Below are 20665 nucleotides of genomic sequence, written 5' to 3' on the forward strand. Positions count from 1 at the left end.
AAAATAAAAGGACTAGAAAATGTGTCAGGGAATAGGCTATATTTATAGTAACGATAAAAGCCTTAGAATATATTTAGAAAAAATATGCCAGATCTTTCATGACCAATATCGATATGGCCTGAATGTGCTCCTCAAATTCATGTCCTGAAGCTTACTCACCAGTGTGAAAATTCAGATGTGAGCCTTTTGGAAAGGATGGGATTCTAGGGCAGATCCTTCATAGATGAAATGAGCACTTTATGAAGTGCTTGGGGTAAAGATGGTTTGACCCCTCTGGAGGATGCCACATTCCAGGTACAATCTTCAAAGCAGAAACTAGCCTCACCTGACACTAAACTTGCTGAGACCTTGATCCTGGAACTTTGAGTTCTCCAGACCTTTGAGAAAATAAATTTAGGTTGTTTACAAACTATCCAGTCTTGGGCATGTTGCTACAGTAGTATAAATGAACTAAGACAAACCTAAGAATTACACAGGGACTGACTAATGGGAACTTTTACCATACACATTCTGAATAGGAAAATTCCATATTATAATCATATCACTTCTTACCAAATTAATTTACAAAGTCAACTAAATTTCCGCACAAATCCCCATAGAACTTTTCATGGTACATGACAGGCTAATCATAAAATCTGTGAGAAATAAAAATGGGTTGGTGTTCAAACAAAAATACATGAACAAGTGGATCATTGCTGAGCTGGTGGTGGAGTGCTTACACCTCCATGTACAAAGCCATGGGTTCTATCTCCAGTGCAGCAAAGCAAAATAAAACAAAGCTTTGCCTGGTAAGGCATGAACATTACAAATTCTAGACTAGCCTTTCTCTGAAGCCAGGGTGCCAGCAAGTTCTGCTCTTGGTGAGCAAACCCTTCCTGGCTCAGGAGGATTGCTTGTATCTTCACAGGTTGGAAAGCAAGGAAAGAGAGCCAGGGGACTCTTCTCTATCTGGCTCTAATCCCACCACAATGGCTCCACGATTGTAACCCAGCCACCCACGGACAGAGGCCTTGCTTCCTTATACCATCACTTGGGGCTGGGGATTTAACAGATGAACTTTGCCCATATGAAATAGTAAGCAATGTCTTATTTATTTATTTATTTGACTTGTAGAAAGGGTTTGATTCTCCCAAGTGGACCTAGAATTCTCTATGTAACTGAGAATGACTGGCTTCTGATCCTCTTCTATAGCCCAAGAGCTGGATTACAGATGGCTCACTCTGTCATGCCTAGTTTGTGCCCTGCTGGGATGGAACCCAGGGCTTCATGCAAGCTAGGCAAGCACTCTACCAACTGAGCTAAACCCCTAGCCTCTGAAAGTAATTTCCTAAATAAAAGGAAACGCTGTTGTACCCAAATTCTGAAGCCCAAAATCACCATGAGACCCATTCCGATGCAAAAGCAAAATGTCTTTTATTATTGTTGCTGTTGTTGTTGTTGTTTTTCGAGACAGGGTTTCTCTATGGCTTTGGAGGCTGTCCTGGAACTAGCTCTTGTAGACCAGGCTGGTCTCAACTCACGGAGATCCGCCTGCTTCTGCATCCCAAGTGCTGGGATTAAAGGTGTGCGCCACCACTGCCCAGCATGTCTTTTATTATTAACGTGTTAAATGTCTTTAACTCAGGCCCTTTATCAACATGGCAGCTGGCATAAGAAGGATCCAGGAGAACAACAAGGTGGGGAATTTATTGGGTAGAGCAAAGGGAGCTCAAGGGGTCCACAACAGTCTCAGGATTGGTGTGCTTCTGGGCTTGGGCGACCTGTCCTGTGTTGATTGGTTAACTGGTTGCTATAGCCGATAAGCTCTCCCCAGGCTCTGCATGTCACTGTTATGCCACTTTTACCATAAAGCACCACAAAGCACCCCAGAGCCTGCCAGCTAACTTCTGATTGGTTCCTGGCCACATGGAGGGTATCTGACCTCCTAGGGACCAGGAGGTCGGGCAAGGTCAGGCAAGCACATGTTGCTGAGTCAGGGACCTTTTCTGCAGCCTGTCTTGGTTGCTAAAGCAGGGGGCTGGGTGAGGGTCCAGTCCCTTCAATGCCAATGCCAAAAAGGACATATCAAAGGGCACACTCAAAAGAAAAATGATGTTCTAAACCTTAACATCTTTAACTATTGAAACTTCTGCTCAATCCTGCTCATACCCAGTGCTCACCCTTCCTACCCTTAGGTTCCATATCCTCACGCAGTATGTGCATTGTTACATATATGTAGCAGTAAACAAGGGAAGTGATTTAATGGTCATTATGAAGCACTGTCATATCTGCACAGTAGAGAAAGGCCTTGAGTGGGGGCTGGCAAACCCCCGCTTATCTACCAAATCTGCCCATCGGCCTGTTTCTGTGCAGCCCAGAGCTGTGAATAATGTTGTCTATGTCATTAAATAGTTGGACAAACTAAACGGCAGCAACAAAACAAAGACTGTAGCAGACTCCCAGTAACCTGCCAAACCTCAAGCATTTACACACTGGCTTTTCACACAGGGGTTTGCTGACCCTTAATCTAGAGTCACAGGTAAAACACAATCAGTCTTTCTAAGTTACAGGTGGAGGAGATGGCTCCGTTGGCAAAATCCTTGCCACGAAAGCAGTCAGATTCCCAGCACTCTTGTAAAAAGCCATGCGTGGTTGCTCATGATCCCAGCGCTGGGACAGCAAACACAGGAGCATCCCTGGATCTGGCTGGCTAGCTAGCCTAGTCTAATTGATGAAACCCAGGTCCTAATGATGGGCCTGTCTCAAAAGCAAGGTAGAATGCCATACAAGGTTGGCCTCTGTACATATGCACTCGAATGTGCACACATACACACATGAATGCACACATTTTTAAAGATCAGGAAAAAGCATAAAAGAGGTACGAATCCCACAGAGATTGTCACACATATGGACAGGCAGATATGAACTGACATGTTAAACATCCTTTTTTTGTTGTTTTTTTTTGTTTGTTTGTTTGTTTGTTTTTTTTGTTTTTCGAGACAGAGTTTCCCTGTGGAAACTCCCTTTGGAGGCTGTCCTGGAACTAGCTCTTATAAACCAGGATGGTCTCGAACTCACAGAGATCCACCTGCCTCTGCCTCCCAAGTGCTGGGATTGGGTGGCATGCACCACCAACGCCCGGCGACATGTTAAACATCCTTAGAGATACCTATGCAATTGCTCTAGATTCATCAGGAAGTGGGGTGAGCCGAGGGAGAGCTTCTATTTCTATCTGAAATGGTTGGCTCCATAAAACAAGAAGATCTGAGGCAAGCATGTAAGTGATGGTAGCACTGATGCTGGGACCCAGGTGTTGGTTATGTGATCTCTACAAATTTATATGTATTTGAAATATTTTGTCATAGTTAAAACATTTTCTAAAAAAAAAAAAAATAGTTCCTTGTGTGATAGTACCCAGGAGATGGACTGGCTCCCTCCCTCTCCCAGCCTTGTGCCTGGTGCCTGGCTGGCCGGGCCTGACCTCAGCTGTAGGCTGTGCAGTTTTCCATAGTCAGACAGGCAGGTTGATGCTCTGGCCTAGGGCTCTGCTCATAGTGGCATGCTTTTCTTTGCAGTTGCCTGAGTGTGGAAGGAGCCAGGGGCTTGCCAGCTGAGGTCCTGGCTGTAGGGTTGCTGGCTGAGGATACAGACTGGCAGTCGGTTTGCCACAGTGTCCAGAAGGAGGCAAGGGCCTGATGCCTCAGTCCACACATTAAAATGGTGGGTCATGTGGTCTCCAACAAGTCATCCTCTCTGTTTCCCTGGGGTCTGGGACACTGCAGCCCCAGGGCATTGCAGCAGCTCATGCCCTGAGCCCTATATGGCAACAGGGGCTGAGCAGAAACCAGTCTAAAAGTGCCTGGCTTTTCATATTCATTCTGAATTGTCTTTGTCTGCCTTCCTATCATGGCTGATATGCCTGGAGGAGCCCCAGAGAGGAAGAAATGGCTAAAAGAGGACTGTGTGTGGGATTTGTGAGGCAGAGAGGAAGGGCAGTCACCACTGTCTGCCATGGCTTTAGCGAGATAGATGTCACATACCAGTGGGTTCCAGCCCTGCTCACATTCTCTGCCCTGTGTCTGGCTGCTCCCTCCAGTTGCTGACCCTTGTCATGGGTGTGTTTTTACTCCCCGGCCTCTTTTCCTCCCTGTCTGCCATGAAGTGAACAACTTCTTCCACACGGTCCTGCTACCACAATATCCCATCTAAGCTCGGGCCTAAAGCAATGGGTCCAACAAATGTTGACCTGAAGCCTCTGAAAATGAAAACCAGGTTGTCTTTCATATTTATTACAGCAATGAGACATTTACTTAGTGATAGGGATGTTCTTTGGTATATATGTTTCTCTTATTGGTTGATGAATAAAACATTGTTTGGCCAATAGAGGCAGGAATTTAGGTGGGGCTAGGGGATGAGGCGAATTCTGGGAAAGGTAGGCAGAGAGAGGCATGGCAAAGAGATGCACCAGGTGTTCTCTGGTAAGATAAGGTCATGTAGAAATACATATATTAATAGAAATGGGTTAATAATTAAGAGAGAGCTAGCCAATAAGAAGCCCTAGCCATCGGCTAACAATTTTATAACTAATGTAAGTCTTTGTGTGCTTATCTGGGGCAAATCAACTGTGGGACCAGACAGGAAAGAAAAAGATCCAGCAACAAATTAGCACATCCCAGATGAGGGACTCCGTGAGTCACTGCTGTCCAGTGACCTGGGAACTCACCCACAGTTCAGAGTTCAATGACTTGGCCTGTTCAGGCTTCTAAGACTGACTTCCCCTAACCCCTAACTCCCTGCCCACATCTCTGCTTCCCATCCCTTTACGGTTGTATAACATCTGCTTCCCACAGTAGGTTCTTTAGTGCATAATTCACACACTTTTACTGCTGCTTTGGTGCACACAGGTGATTTCTTTGGGTCAGGTGAAAAGGCAAGGTTGTGCTGGGCGCCAGTGGAGAGGGAAGGCACATGCTTGCCTCAGGTGGCTTTCCCTGCTTCTCACCTCAGCTCCATGGGAGGGGGGGGGTGCTTCATCCTGCCTCTTGGTAGAATTACTTGTGGTATTTATTTATTTGTGCATGTACACACACACACACACACACACACACACACACACACACACACACACACACACACACGGTCTTCTGCATACTGGAGACCAGACATCCTTTCTAAGCTCTAGGCGTGTTCCTCCCACAGGTCTTCAAACTCAGCGTCTCCAGAAACATCCCTCTCTCAAACATCCTCCATCACAGTTGCTTATGGAAGAAGAGAAAACGTTCAGCAAATGCATGTGGCTAAGTGGAGACTGTGACATCTAAAGCGGGATTCTCGTCCCATTAAGTTTTGAGGGGAGCTGGCCCTTGTGAGCAGGTTTGAATGCTCAGCATCTATTCCCATAATGCTGGAGTGGTTTTGATAAAGTTTCCTGAGACTCTGAGTCTAAGCGGGTCACTTTACTCTGGAACTCTGGGGTCTTACTGACTCCATAACTGCAGCCATGAAGGGTCTGGGACTGAATGGTACTGGGCTGTGTAATATCACTCCCTACCTTCAATGACTGCCTTTTTTGGTGGTGGTGGTGTTGAAACAAAATCTCACTAGTGAGCTCCAGACTGGCCTTACACTCACAGAGATCCACATGCTTCTGCCTCCCTAGCTGGGATTAAAGACATGCACCACCATGCCCTACCCATAATAACTACCTTTTATTTATTCTTGTACCATCAGTGCCTTGGCTCGGCTGCAGAATGCAAATAACACTCAGCAGAAGGTTAGAAGGAAGGAAGGAGGGGGAGGGCGGAGGAGGAGGTAGGAAAATGGAAGAGAAGGAGCAGGGAGGGACAGGGGAGAATAGGAGGGAGGGAAGAGAGAAGAATTTTCGTTACTTCTGTTTGACCGACCAAACAGCTTGGGGCAGTGATGGGTCAGCTTCACAGGTTTTACCCACAGTCCTGATGCCACTGCTTCTGGGCTTCTGTGAGAGAGAACATCATAGCCATGGGGCTGTGGAGGAGGCCGTTTGTCTCTGGCAGCTGGGAAGCAGAGCCATAGCAAGCAAGTAGGAACCAGGGACAACCTTCCAAGGCTAGCCTGCTGGCATCCCCGAACTCCAGCTAGATCCCCTCAGCCTCGTTTCCATTATCTTGATACTGGTGCAGCCGCCTGGGCACTAGCCTTCAGCTGATGAATCCATGGGAGACAGTTCACATAAACCAGAACAAACGACCACACAGACAGAATACCAGTTCTCTCTTAGGTTGAGGAATCTGAGGTTGAGAGACCAGCCAACTAGGAAGTGTCAGCATTGGGGTACAAACCCAACTGTCTTGGTCCCCTGGCCAGTGACTTCATTACTTTATCATAACAGTTGTGACAACTGAGTTCAGGTTTTGATTCATTTTCCTTCCGACTCACAGTTCTTAAGAGCTTCCTGTGCGCTAGGGTTGAATGAAGCTAGTAATGCCATCTTTAGAGAGCCCTACAATGTGAGGGAATGATATAAAAGCCTTTCTCTGTGAGTCCTGTCCTGGGCCAGCTCTTGGTCACTGAAAGTAAGGTCCCCAAACAAAGTTTCACAAGATTCTCCCTGGACCACCAGCTACTTCTCTTTTTCTTTATATTACTTCCTGGAACTTAGTTACAACTACCCGAGAAGTGAGAAGTGGGGAGCAAGATACTGTTGAGACTCCTTGGTCACGTTCAGTCAATACACACTGAATCAATTTGTTAGTGACCCACTCCTCCTGGTCCTCCACTCATATAAAATCCCAATGCTGTGGGAAAACCTTGTGCTGTAACAGCTCAGAAGATTGTCCTTCCTACTGAACACTGCAGTGAGTGTGACTTTCTCCAGGCATTTGATGGCCCTCAACGTTGCCTTCCCTGCAAGGACTACACAGCAGGCTGGGAGTTGCCATTTGACACTTCAGCCCTGGGCTCCATCAAGGGGCTCATGTCTACTTGAACCTGAGTGTCTTAGTGACCATGGGCTTGTCATAGACACTTCACACAGCTGTTTCTGCAGAAAACAAGCAGTTTCCAACTGGATCAGGAATCTGATGGGAACATTCATTTGTCAATTGTCCCCTGACCCTAGGGGTTCTGCCCCTGAGGCCAGGGCCTCCAGAGGAAGGGACCTAGAGAAGGGCTTGGTCTCTGGCTGAGCAGTTGGATGTCCAGGTGCCTTGTGTCCTGGCACCTCCCCTCCCTGTTCAGAAGAGCGGTGTGCACACCTGAAGACTGACTGTAGTGTCGGTTCTGACCAGGGGATGAGAGCCAGCTTTCCAATTTCTAACAAGCTCCTAGGTCCTATCTCATAGAAGGTCACGGAGTGAGAGGGAGGCAGAGATGACAGGAAGCGACTGGGTCACAGCATAGGGGGTCTGTGTTGCCTGCCTAGGTGGTCTGTGTTGCCTGCCTAGGTGGTCTGTGTTGCCTGCATAGGGGGTCTGTCTGTGTTGCCTGCCTTTTGGGAGCAGCCACACAACTTTCCTCACCTCTCTCTTTTTGCTCTTCTACCCTGGCCAGTTGTCTTCAGTAACCTCCCTCAACCCTGCTCCCCGCCAACAGTGCACGGGAAGCACCAGGACCCCTGTGCTCTTCCCCATGAAGGTAGAGTACTCAACAAGGACCCTAGAATGTAGCCCAGCAACTTCTCTCTTGCTCTCTCTCTCTCCCTCCCTCTCCCTTAATTCTCCAGTTTTTGCTGCAGAGGACACAGCTGCTCACCAGCATGCCCCTGTCCCAGTGTGGTATAGCAGTTAATGAGGACAGAGGAGCCCCTCTTCCTAATGGGCTTGTTGTTGGCACGGCTAGGCCTCTGGGCTCTCCACTTTGACACTCCCTCATCCTCACCATGCTATGGTGTACTGAAGACAAGAGATACAACTATATGCCCGATGGGTCTAAACCATCTTTATGTAAATTCTCATCGGGTCTCAAAGGAATTGGAAGAGGGTGTAACTCATTTTTTTTTTTTAAGACAAAGTCTCATTAGGCAGCCTTGGCTGGCTTGGAATTTGCTATGTAGACAAACCTAGCCTCAAACTCACAGAGATTCACCGGCCTCTACCTCCAGAGTGTTGGGCCTAACAGTGGCCACACACCTAGCTTGATAAATTCGTTCAAAAAAAAAAAAAAGCTAGTAAATGGGAGAGAAAAGCTAAATAAATACTGAAAAATGAAAAAAAAGGAATGTTAGGTGCAGTAATACCTACAAAAAGATATATAGAAGTTCAGCGATCCCAAATATACTTTACATTTTAGGATACAACAAATTGACATTTAAAATTTCATGGAAGGGCTGTGGAGATGGCCCAGTGAGTGAAGTTCTTGATAGACAAGCATGAGGCTGAGTTCAAACCCCAGCACCTAGAGCAACATGGGCTTCTGATCCCATCCCTGGGTAAATGAAAACAAGAGGATCCTGGGCTTCTGACCAGCCAGCCTTGCCAAAGGGTAGTCAAATCCAGGCTCAGTGAGCATGCTAGCTAGTCTTTATTGCCAGCTTGACACAACCTAGAGTTATCTGGGAAGAAAAACCTAAATCAAAGTGTTGCAGAATATTAGCTGAAGATGTGTTACACTTCCATGGTGGAAGGATGAAAGGCCTGAGCTAATGGGGTTAGCTCATTAAACAACTGCAATAAAAGACTCATTGCTTCTGCATCAAAATGGGCCTCTTGGTGATTTTGGGGTTCAGAATTTGGGCACAACACTACACACAAACACAGAGAGAGAGAGAGAGAGAGAGAGAGAGAGAGAGAGAGAGAGAGAGGAAGAGAGTTGGGGTGGGGGAACAGGGTCTGGCAAGAGGGTTCAGCTAGTAAACTTGCTTTCTATGTAGCCCTAATTTGTTATCAAGGGTCCACATGGTGGAAAACTAGGACAGAGTCCCATAAACTGTCCTCTGGACCTGCACTAGAGTGTGCCATGACATGCACACGCCATCCTTCACCACCACAGAATAAACATAAATAATATGAGAAAATAAAAATTTTTAAATGGGTAGAAACTGAATGAATATGAAAAAAGTCAGGATTTGATTTTTCTCCAACCAACCTATTAATATAAACTTGAAATCAGATAAAGAGCTAAGCGTGGAAAATGATCCTAAAAAGATAATAGAATAAAGCAAGCCAGCTGAGGAGGAAGATTGGTGTTAGGATTAGCTTGGGTTATATATGGCAGGGATCCTGTCTCAAGGAACTAAGAACAATCAAACAGACAGAAGATTTAGGTAGCATTTTTTTTTAAAATCATTGTCCAGGTCTGGTTTAAACAAAGAAATCAGAAATTATAGAGGAAAAGATTGAAAATGTGACTGCAAACATTTTTGTACATGAAAAATATATACAATAAGCTCAGAGTAAATTGGAAGAATTCAACAGTATTGGACACAGGGATTTTAGCAGCACTAATTTATCGGAAACAGACATTAAGACAGAGCATACAGCATGGATGTGTAGCATAACAATAAGTATAAATGGCCAGAAAATATATGAACCATTTGTAACTGTACTAGTAATTTTAAAAAATGCAACCAGGCTCATGAGATATGCATTTATATCTGCCAAACTGCCAGAGAGCAAAAGGATAATGCAGGAAGGACGATAGGGGAGGGAAGAACTTGAATAAAAGACACTCATCCTGCTGGCACTTAGTCACCATTAGGGGTCAGAGCCCAGGAACCTTCCATCTGCTGGTACCAGAAATCTCATTTCTAAAAAGGTTTCCTATAGAGGTGACCAGGCATGTGGAAAGCAAGGAGCAATATGCCCCCATCACAGTGGCACTGGGCGTGGAAAATGGGACTGCCCAGATGTGTAGCCACAACCCAGCCAGCTTTCCTCCAGCTCTCCCAAGGTCATTTCAGTCCTCCAGTCAAATTTGAGAACAAGAGTAGCAGTGATTATGGCTAGAGGCCTATCCAAGTGTTTCTCTGCCTTGAGCCTCATAGCGCCCCCTAGTGTGTCAATGGTAGGAAGGGATTTAGGCTTTCCAGGAGAGTAGAAAGTGTCTCCTAAGACCAGAAGGAGGTGGCTGCTAGATTTTACCTGTGTTTTGCTCCAAAGTGTCTAGAAGGAATAGAAAACACTTTATGTTTCCATGAGGACATACTTTGGTTTCTACTTTTTTATTTAACAATGTTTTAGGAAGTTGCCCAAGCTGGCCTCGAACTTGCTATCTTCCTTCAACCTCTCCTGTGTGGGAATTGCTGGTGTACACCTCCACACATGGCTGCTTTGCTTTGGTTTATAATACCTGGCTTCTTACTTTTAGGATGATAGTAAGGAGGCAAAGGGAAAGGGGAAACGGAAGTCATTGTGTGACAAGTTATTGGTTTTGCAAGGTTAAAAAGGTTCTGGAGATGATGGTGTTAGACCAATGTAATCACTGAATCATACATCATAAGATGCTCTGTGTGTGTGTGTGTGTGTGTGTGTGTGTGTGTGTGTACTTATGTTGCCCAGGCTGGTTTTGATCTCCTGAACTCAAGATACCCTCCTGCTTCATTCTTCCAAGAGTACAGGACTGTGCCACCACACACAGGTATGTGCAGAGTATAGCAGTATGCTCCTGTAGTGTGTGCAATGTTTAGTATTTTCCTGAGACTGCACAAGAACAAAAATTGCCTTCCTTTTTTTCTTTTTTCTCATTTGAATTTTCTCTGAGGACTTTAGCTCTTTCTCCATCATGCTAAATGTGTTTTTCAAGCAGGGTGGTGGTGATGCACATCTTTAATCCCAGTACTCGGTACCCAGAGGTAGGTGGATCGCTGTGAATTCAAGGCCAGCCTGGTTTACAGAGCGAGTTCCAGGACAACCTCCAAAGCTACAAAGAAACACTGTCTCAAAAAGCAAAAAACAAAACAAAAATGTTTTTCAAATGACAGTGCCTACCAGGTGTCTCTTTTGCATTAAGATTTTATATATAACTTCCAGTTACATACCTGTGAGCAGAGCTGAGAGCAAACACAAGAGGAAGCAGAGTCATAGGGACCCTACAAGCTTCAGTGAATAGGCTTGACTTCATTTAAGGATCACACCAGCGGCACCCCCACCCACCAGGTAGGAAATGTGTTCATTCTCTTTACAGAGAGCCCTGAATTTCTCCCTTACAATAGGACCCTCTGCAGCCATGACCTGAAGGAAGGGGCATTAGTTGTCCCCATCTAGATCTTCATTTTCTCTGCCTCTGTGATACCTGCCCCGCAGCCCAGAAACGCCCTGGTAGTCACCTGGCAATGGGCCAGCATCTCCAGGTTCCCCTGTGCTTTTTCTGGGCTTCTGCTCCCATGTTTTGCTCCTAAGGTCTTTGTCTGGTTCTATTTATCATGGCTACTTTGAAACCATATATCTCTGTTAAGTAAGTTTCAACAGAAAAACCACTGGTCTATTTCTTGACTTGGATCCTGTTGCCAAGAGGCCTTACCACTTGTCCTGAAATCACAGGGCTGGGACTGGCACCAGATAAAGGTGAAGTCACTGGTACTTTACACCAGGTGAGGTTTCTGCACCTGTCTTCCTGCTCTTCACTGTGGAAGTTTTCAGTGCTTGTTTTTTCCTCTGAGTCTGATTCCAGTGGCTGCTACCCCATCAGCCCCACTTTCCTGCCCAGGACTGCCTTGGTCCGGCCACCCCCAGACTTCTTTCTACACATACTGCCACAGCCAGAGGCCTTCCACTTGCACAGATGCCCAGTTCTTCCCTGACCTTTAGAGGAAGCTGGGTCAGCTCGTCTGCCCTTAGCACAACATTAGAGGCCTTTAAAGAACTGACATCTGCCTGTGTCTTTTTGTAGTTTCTCAGTGAGCCATACTTTCTTAATGGCCTCCCAGTCTAGGCCCATGCTGGCCACGGCATGGAGTGCCCTTTCACTCCTTTTATTCCTGGATAGTTCAAAGCATTTGTTAGGGGGAGGAACCTTTATACTCTATCCTCATTGTTTCCTTGCTTGTAGGGGGACATCCATTAATGAAACACTCCTAGATTCCCATCTTACACATACTACTTCCTAGGTCTTTAGCTGTTCTTATCAAGAAAGCTCTCTGTGACTTCCCAAGTTGGGGTTAGTCTTCCATAGTTAACATGTGCGATATTCCATCTTTTCTAAAATATATATATATATATATATATATATATTATATTACATTTATTTATTTATTTATTTTCTCTGTGTGTATGTATGTGTACACATGTGTATGTCATAGCAAGTATGTGGATTTATGAGGCCAGCATGTAGAAGTGTGTTCTTTCCTTCTACCTTGTAGAAACTGAACTCAGGTCATCAGACTTCATTGCAAATGCCTTTACCCACTGAGCCATCTTGCTGCTCCTGTTTCATCTTTTCTATAAAGTTGGAACACTGGCATAGGAAAGGTGGGGGGAAACTGGACCAGACTGGAAAAAAGAAAAAGAAATTCAACCTTGTTTTCTAATTTCTTTCCAAACTCCCTGAATGGTAAGGCAGCAGAGTGCACAACTTACTAATGTGCTTTCTAAGTCTACATTGTAACTAACCTTAAAGAAGTTACAATGTTGAGTTTTAAAAGTATCCGCTATTATCTGCAAGGATGGTTAACACATGACTCCTTTTTGGCAGGTGTGGGCATTGATTGCATCCCTGCTGGCTTCTATGGGTTTTGTAAAATAAGGCTAAATATGGAGGGCCAACAGGTGGCAGGGAGGTACAGCCTGAACTCTGGAACCAGCAGATAGATGGAGGTGTCTGGAGCACCCAGAGTTCCAAATACTTAATACTTATCAGCGTCTGAAGCAGCTGACACTAAGATGCACTTAGCTGCACTGCTCCAGGGAGAAAATGAGGGTAATTGAAATTAACTTGGCTCCTGCCGTTTTCCCCTCCTCTACTAATCACCAGGAAATCTGCTGCTGGCTGAACAGGAGGGCCTGAGGGCCAATGCCCTGGGGAGTCCAGGGCTCAATTAAGCTCTGGAAAATTGGATTTCTGGCCTTGAGGCCAGGGGGCTGGGGTTGGCGTTGAGGCATGAGCTGCCAAAAGGTATTAGGCCAAGAGCTGTCCAGATGGGTTCAGCAGCTAATTCAATCTGGCTTCCCAGAAACAAGACTTGGAAGGCTGGAGCCATGAGCCTGAAGGGCTGTGACTCTGACTCCTAGGGTAAGGCCCTGTGGTGCACTGGGTGGGCCCTCCTTGGGGCCCAACTCAAGGAGCTCTGTGCCTGGCATCTGGCCTCTGTCAGCAGTGGATTGACAATCCTGACAACCAATGGTGAGTAGCAGTTAGGGCTAGGAAAATCTCCATCTCCACGTGGGTGTTAGTCGTGTTTAGGCATCTGTACTGGCCTACCCTTGGAGTTCTGACAGGATATGTCCTCAGCAGTAGCCACTAAGAGCACCACCACCTGTGCACATTCACTACATACCCTTATAAAAAGGGCCCTGCTCACTTCCCATCTTTCTCTCTTTCTCATGCTCTGTATGTTCCCCCTCTCTCCCTTCCTCTCTCTCCCTCTCTCTCTCCCTCTCTCTCCCTCCCTCCCTCCCTCCCTCCTTCCCTCCCTCCATCTTCCACTCTCTCTCCCTCTCTGCCTGTCTCTCTGTCCCCCACCCCTTTTCTCTTCTGCTGCTCCTGTCCTCAGGAGTCAGTCTCCCCCGGTCCCTTTTCCCATTCCCTTCCCCCTATAAAAAAACCTTTCCATATGATGTTTCTGTTGAATGGCAATTTTTTCTCTTATGATGCTTTTTTTTTAAATAAATAAACTACAACAGTAAGCTTGCTATAGGAGTGGCTCTAGGTAACCCTTTAGCACAGGCATTCATGTTTCTGAGGCATGTCATAGTATATTAGGAACAATTTTAAAAACTTTACAGAAAATTAGATGGGAGAGGCTGACAAAAAAGAAGATGAGGAGTGTTTGCCAGAATGCAAAGGAGACCGTCAGGATGGTAGCAGAGGAACAGGCAGAGAAAGAAACAGCAGGGAGGGGAATAGAGGGATATCTAAACAAAGCAGTACAGAAAGAAGGATATAGACAGCTTAGAAAGAGAAGAGAGGGGGAGAGAGAGTCCAATGTAAAGGACGCAGGCAGGAAGGCAGAGAAACCTGGGAGTGGAAGCAATCAAAAGAGAGTCCAGAGCAGGGCTTGAACTGGTAGATGGGGCTTCCGGGGACAGGCAGGTTAGGTCCTGGATGGTGGAAGAACTCAGCCACAGCTGGGAGCAAAAGGGTCATGTCTGTTGGGGTAGCTGTAGGTAATGTCATAGTAGGTGAATGTTTCTTTGTCCAGACCACATGCTACCAAAAAACCAACACAGAGGCTTAATATTAATTACAAATGCTCAATTATAGCTCAGGCTCGTTACTAGCTAACTCTTACACTTAAATTAACCCATATTTATCTATATTTCACCACATGGCTCATGGCCTAATTACCTCATTTTCTACATGTCCTGCTTCCTCAGCAGCTGGCTGGCATCTCCTCTGACTCCACCTTCTTCCTCTGTTTCTTGATGTCCTGCCTATATTTCCTGCCTGAATACCAGCCTGTCAGCTTTTTATGAACCAATGAGAGTAATACATATTCACAGTGTACAGAAGGATTATTTCACATTTCCCCCTTCTTGTCTAATTAAAAATGAAGGTTTTTAACATACATATATATGTATGTATATATATATATGTATATATATGTGTGTGTGTTTCATATATATATATGTGTGTGTGTGTGTACATATGTATAATGTATATATGTATATAACAATTTACCAGTTATTAAGAATTACAGTTACAAAATCCAGTCCATTTGTATTTGACAAAATTAGAGAAAATAGTCTATCATCTATCATCTATCTTATTTTTGTGAATCCAAAGTTTTGTATCTAATCTACCTTTTATCATAACTAAGGAAAACTATAACTATCTAGTCTTCAACTCCACCAAAGACCCCAGAAGGGTGAAATGATACCTAACGACAGGGACATCTCTCTGCCTGGACAACGTTTCTCTGTAACATTGGGGCATCCAGCTCTGGCCTACAGGCCTAGCATATCTGACAGATTTTTTTTTCAGAAGCAGAAAATTCTGGAGGACTGTCCTACTTTGTCTTGGCAAAGTTTGGCAGTCACCTTTCTTGTGTCCTGCTGGTCTAGTTTGGACAGTATATAATCAGCAATTGAGGCAAGGCTAGTTTCTTTGTCCACATGACTAGCTTTTACTATAAAGAAAGCAAACTCCATATGGAGTTTTCTTCAATGCCCATCATCTCTGAAGTAGATTGGTGCTGCCAGGAGCTATCAGAAAAGTCTTAGGTTATTAAACATATCAAATGACAAATTCTGTAGGTCTTTGAAGTGTTTGAAGGGTTGGGGATTTAGCTCAGTAGTGGAGTGCTTGCCTAGCAATCACAAGGCCCTGGGTTCAGTCCTCAGCTCAGAAGAAAAAAAAAGACAAAACTGAAGTGTTTGAAGACCATCTGTTTATCTAAATATATCTTTATATGACCATGAAAACATGCCTAACATGACTATATGTCTGACTATTCTAGATGACTATTAATCTGTATTTCTTAATTATTCATTATATTTTTTAAATTCTACAACATTCCTTTTTTAAGATTTTATTTATTTATTATGTATACAACATTCTGCTTCCATGTATATCTGCACATCAGAAGAGGGCACCATATCTCATAGCGGATGGTTGTGAGCCACCATGTGGTTGTTGGGAATTGAACTCAGGACCTCTGGAAGAGCAGTCAGTGCTCTTAACCTCTGAGCCATCTCTCCAGCCCTATACATTATATTTTTAAGTGAGCTGCATAAGCACAATACCCCAAACAAGAGTAGAAATGTACATACACTATAACATTTTAACTTTCAATTTGTATCAATACACCAAAATCCATACCAATGTAAAATATTTAAGATTAATAATTGTTTTTTAAATTAAAGTAGATTCAATAATCTACTTGTTTATCCTATCATTTCTATATCCCCCCTTTTCCCTTTTAGAATGAGATCCCTGAATCTAATCTCTATTGTTTAGCTTTTTTACTGACCATTACCAATAACAACTTATAACCGACTCCCCCTTTAAATGACAATAAATATCCATAACTCATTTTGGGGAGTATGAGCATAGTTTTTTAGATTACTTCCTGTTGATTGGGGACACTGATAATCTTTGGGGGAACCTTGAGAAAATCAGGATAATGGTTAAGTCTTGGCTGTAGTATTATATGAGGCTGAACCACCTCAGCCAGCAGACTAGAAGTTGTTCTGGATGTTGGATCACCTGGACCATTGTTTTCATTGGTGTCTGGTCTCCTTACTCTGAAAATATATAAACTTTTAAAGGTAACATATATAATCTGTATTAGTAAATATAGATTGTGCACTGTACACAAGTCAGTTAAAGACTTTTTATTATATGTTTGAGAAGGTAAAATATACATCACATGTCTTGTAGTTCTTTTAGGTTATTTTTTGGTGGGGGGGCTATAGTCAGATTCCAAGGGGCCTTCCTCTCAACCCAGAATGAATCCAAAGCTTCTCTTTTCCTGTGGAAACAAAAGCATAACCTCTCCCCCAAAGTAACATATCTTTTGACTTAAATTTTAAAGTCAAGATGGCTTTTTAAATATATATGTTGGTTTACTCTAGCAGTCCTCAAAATCCCCTGTATCCTAGCAGCCAAAACATACACAATAACATATAGTATCCAGACTCTCTGTGTATTTTCCATCTTTATGTGGTTTATTATATTTTTTATTACTCTATTCCTTTGTTAAGGACTTTATTATTTTAAAACTATATTTTTAATCTAAAATTGTATATGTCCTGTATCTTCTGTCTTCCAAGCCTATGTATAGTTTTTAAACACACTGTGACCCATTTAGAGGCTCTTTTTGTCTGAGTCTGTCCTTGCTGTAACCTTTTTTGTCTGTATGAGCAAACACACACACACACACACACACACACACTGCTGTGTAACTTAAATCATGGCATCTAGGCAGCTGGCTCCTCCCCCTTGGCTTCCTGAAAGGCTAGTCTTGGGCCTGCTCTGGGAGCAATGTTTACCACCCAAACTCTGGGAAGTTTCTGAGTCCACTCTGTCACCAAGGAGTGTGCCCCCTGCTACTCATAAACTCCATTTAAATGTTTGGTAGCTTCTTAAAAGAGCCACCCGTTTTTTTTTTTTGCCACAAGCACTGAGTCAGGAAGCCCCCTCTTAAAGCAGCCTTGCCTCTGCTCCCTGCCAGCAAACAGGCCACCCGAGAAAATGCAACCACCAAGAATCCATGTTTGATTCTGTTTTTGTGTGTCTAGAATCCTTTTTTAAACTTTGTGAGGTTTCATGTCAAAATTTCAGCCACATGTTGGAACACCTTATGTAGGAGGATGTTTTCTTATCCTGACTACCTGCTCCCAAATAACCAACTCAGAGGCTTAATATTGATTACAAATACTCGGCTGATAGCTCAGGCTCATTACTAGCTAACTCTTAAACTTAAATTACCCATATTTTTTATCTATGTTTCACCACATGGCTCATGGCTTGTTACCTCATTTTCTACATGTCCTGCTTCCTTAGTAGCTATCTGGCATCTCCTCTGACTCTGCCTTCTTCTTCCCAAAGTCCTCTGTTTCTGGCTGTCCTGCCTATATTTCCCACATGACTACCAGCCTGTCAGCTTTTTATTAACCAATGAGAGTAATACATATTCACATTATATGGAAGGATTATTCCACAACAGGCCATACACAGGAAGAAAGCAGAGCCATTACTTGTAAATGGGTATTTTATGACCTCTCTGTGACTGGAGACTCCTACCTCTGCCCCTGGGGTGCTGAGCATGGAACCCCAAGCTTCATGTTGCACAGTAGGCAAATGCTCTTCCTGACTGGAAGATTCTTGAAGCCTCTTCCTGCCTCAATCAAGAGCAATAAAGGTTTTTAACAACCACATTTCCTTATTCTTGTATTTTCACTCTTACTCTGTCTTCCTGCCTCTCTTACTTGCTTTATTTCCTGGACACAGAATCTCAGATTTTGATGTAGGTGGTAGTTTGACAAACACTCCCTAAACCAGGCAGGTTCTGGGCCTATCAGAGCTGTGATGGGCAGGTGCTCTTAAGCCTGCATATTATTCCCCATAGAACTGATTGACATGTCAAGCCAAAGTTGGTCCTTGTTGGTCCTCTGTCACTTGCAGCCAGTCCTTCCTCCCAGAGGAAGTGGGGAAATTGTTAGGTATCAAACCTATGGCTAACTGAGGTGCCTATTTAACATATCAAAGTGGACCTGGCTGCCAGGTTCCCCAGCATCCCTCAGTCCCTACAAAGTATGGCTGGCATAACCCACCCCTTCTCTAACCTTCAGTCCAGGGCCTGGACTGCCCTTTCCCCAGATGCCCTTCCCTGTATAATCCAGCCATTTGGTTACCTGGTCTTTTGTCCACTCTTTACCCTCCTGGCCTCTGGGTCTCCTGATCTCCTGACTCTCCCCTCCCCCTATCCTCACATAGCTCAGGGTCACAGTCACTCTGGACTCTCCTGGATGTCCCCGCCTCTGACTATGCTCTCCCGTTTATCTACAATAAACTTTATCCTCCACCTACTACCTCCAGCAGCTTGCTTCCAGTTTCCCACCCTATCCCAATCGATATGCTACCCAGGTAACCTTCTCTGGCCCCATAGTAACCAATCCCTTCAAGCACATAGGAGTTCCTGAGAACAGGGGTGCCACAGGCCTAAACTTCCAACCTGACACACAGGGCCTCAGCCTGGACCACACTGGAGTCCTCTGGAGAGATTTTAAAATTCTCATTACTTTTAAATCTTTGAGTATGTCTGAGAGTGTGAATATGTGTAAGAGTGTATATAAGTGTGTGTGTGTGTGTGTGTGTGTGTGTGTGTGTGTGTGTGTGTGTAGCTCAGAGGACAGCCTTGGGCGTTGGTTGGCCCTTGCTTCCATCTTGTTTGAGACAGGGTCTCTGTTGTTTTTCTACTGTGTTTATCACTCTAGCTGGCTCACAAGTTTCTGAGGGTTCTCCTGATTGCCTCTTGCTTCCCTCTCAGGCCCACAGGAACACTGGTTTATACACACTCATGTTGCATGCCTGATTTTTATGTGGGTTCTAGGGATTTGAACTCAGTTTTTATTGCTTGTACAATAGTGCTTTTACCCACTGAGCCATCACCCCAGACCCTTCTGGGGAGTTTTAAAGGCTGCCAGCACCAGGTTCCCACCCCCAGATGCTCTGCTATAGATGATCTGAAGTATGGGCTGGGATCCAAGAATTATTTTTAAAACTCCCAGAGGACCCTAATGCACACTCAGGATTAAAAACCAACGTCACACTTTGACTGTGTGACATACAGAAACAGACCCAGAGCTGAACTGGAAGCTTCCTACAATCTTTCATAGTGTCAGAAAATGCCATGCAGTCTGCTTGGGAGTAAAGTCATCAATGACTTCGCCAAACTGTGGCCCCTGGGAGCAACAATACCAACCTTTGAGGCAAGATGTGCCCACTGGTGCAACAGTCGTATGACTGTTAAAGGGATAAACAACTGCTTCCTGATTCAGTTGGAGACCCACTCCACAGAGGAACTTATTTCCCAGGGCTGTCCTCTCTCCTATGACAGGGAAAGTCCTAGGTATGAAGGGAAAACCGTTGCTTTATTAAATGGACATGGTGTCAAACTGCCTTCTCTATAAATATTCATGCTTATACCTATAGAGTAGTGCTGCTATTGGTCTTGGAAAAACTTCTGTTTGCAGTGGGCAGTGGTTAATAGAGAGTACTGAGAATAAGTGACTGTTGAATGCTTGGCCCTATTCTGACGTCTATATCACCCCCTCTAAGGGACAGGGAACATTGTAGAAGAGAGGGCAGAAAGAATGTGTGAATGAGTGGGAAGTTGGAAGGAGTGCTGGAAATCACTGTTCTCTGGACATGACATGGTTGTTATACCCATGAACTCATGACAACAGTGGTTATCTTCGCAAGACCATCAGAAGACTGGACCCATCCACGTTCCATCATTGTGGGGAAAGAGCTTCATAAAGCCTCATTCCTCCCTAAGGAGACATAGGCAGTTAATGGCTGCTGAAGAAGGGGAAGTCATTTTTCCTCAGGAGTGTACCCACAGGTAAGTTGTTAACTAATGTTCATGCAAGCTACCCTAATTAAATGCAGTGGGTCACTGGGGGGGGGGAGTAAAGAAACAACGAGGGGAGGGTTGGAGAGATGGCTAAGTGGTTAGGAGCACTTGCTGCTCTTGTAGAGCACCCACGTTTGGTTCCTAGCACCCACATTGTGGCTCACAACCATCTGTAACTCCAAATCCAAGAATCTGACATCCTCTCTTTACTTCTGCAGACACCGCATGTTGCACACACATATGTAACAAAACATATGTAAAATCAAATACATAAACCTAAAACATTTTTTATAAAAGAAAAGATGAGAGAAAAAAAAGAAAGAAAGAAAAACCATGGAAGTAAGTGGAGGACTTCCTGGGAAGAGGTGATTTGATGGGAGGGGGGGAATATGAGCAAAGTGTGTGTGTGTGTATATGACATTATGAAGGAATGCATAAATTTAACAAAGAACTGGTATTCTTAAGCCATGGCTTCCTGAGCCAGGGAGGGACCATAGGATGCTCATTTGACAGAGACCCTAAGTGACAGCTTCA

The sequence above is a fragment of the Cricetulus griseus genome, chromosome 4, assembly GCF_003668045.3.
Source record: "Cricetulus griseus strain 17A/GY chromosome 4, alternate assembly CriGri-PICRH-1.0, whole genome shotgun sequence".
Classification (NCBI taxonomy): Eukaryota; Metazoa; Chordata; class Mammalia; order Rodentia; family Cricetidae; genus Cricetulus; species Cricetulus griseus.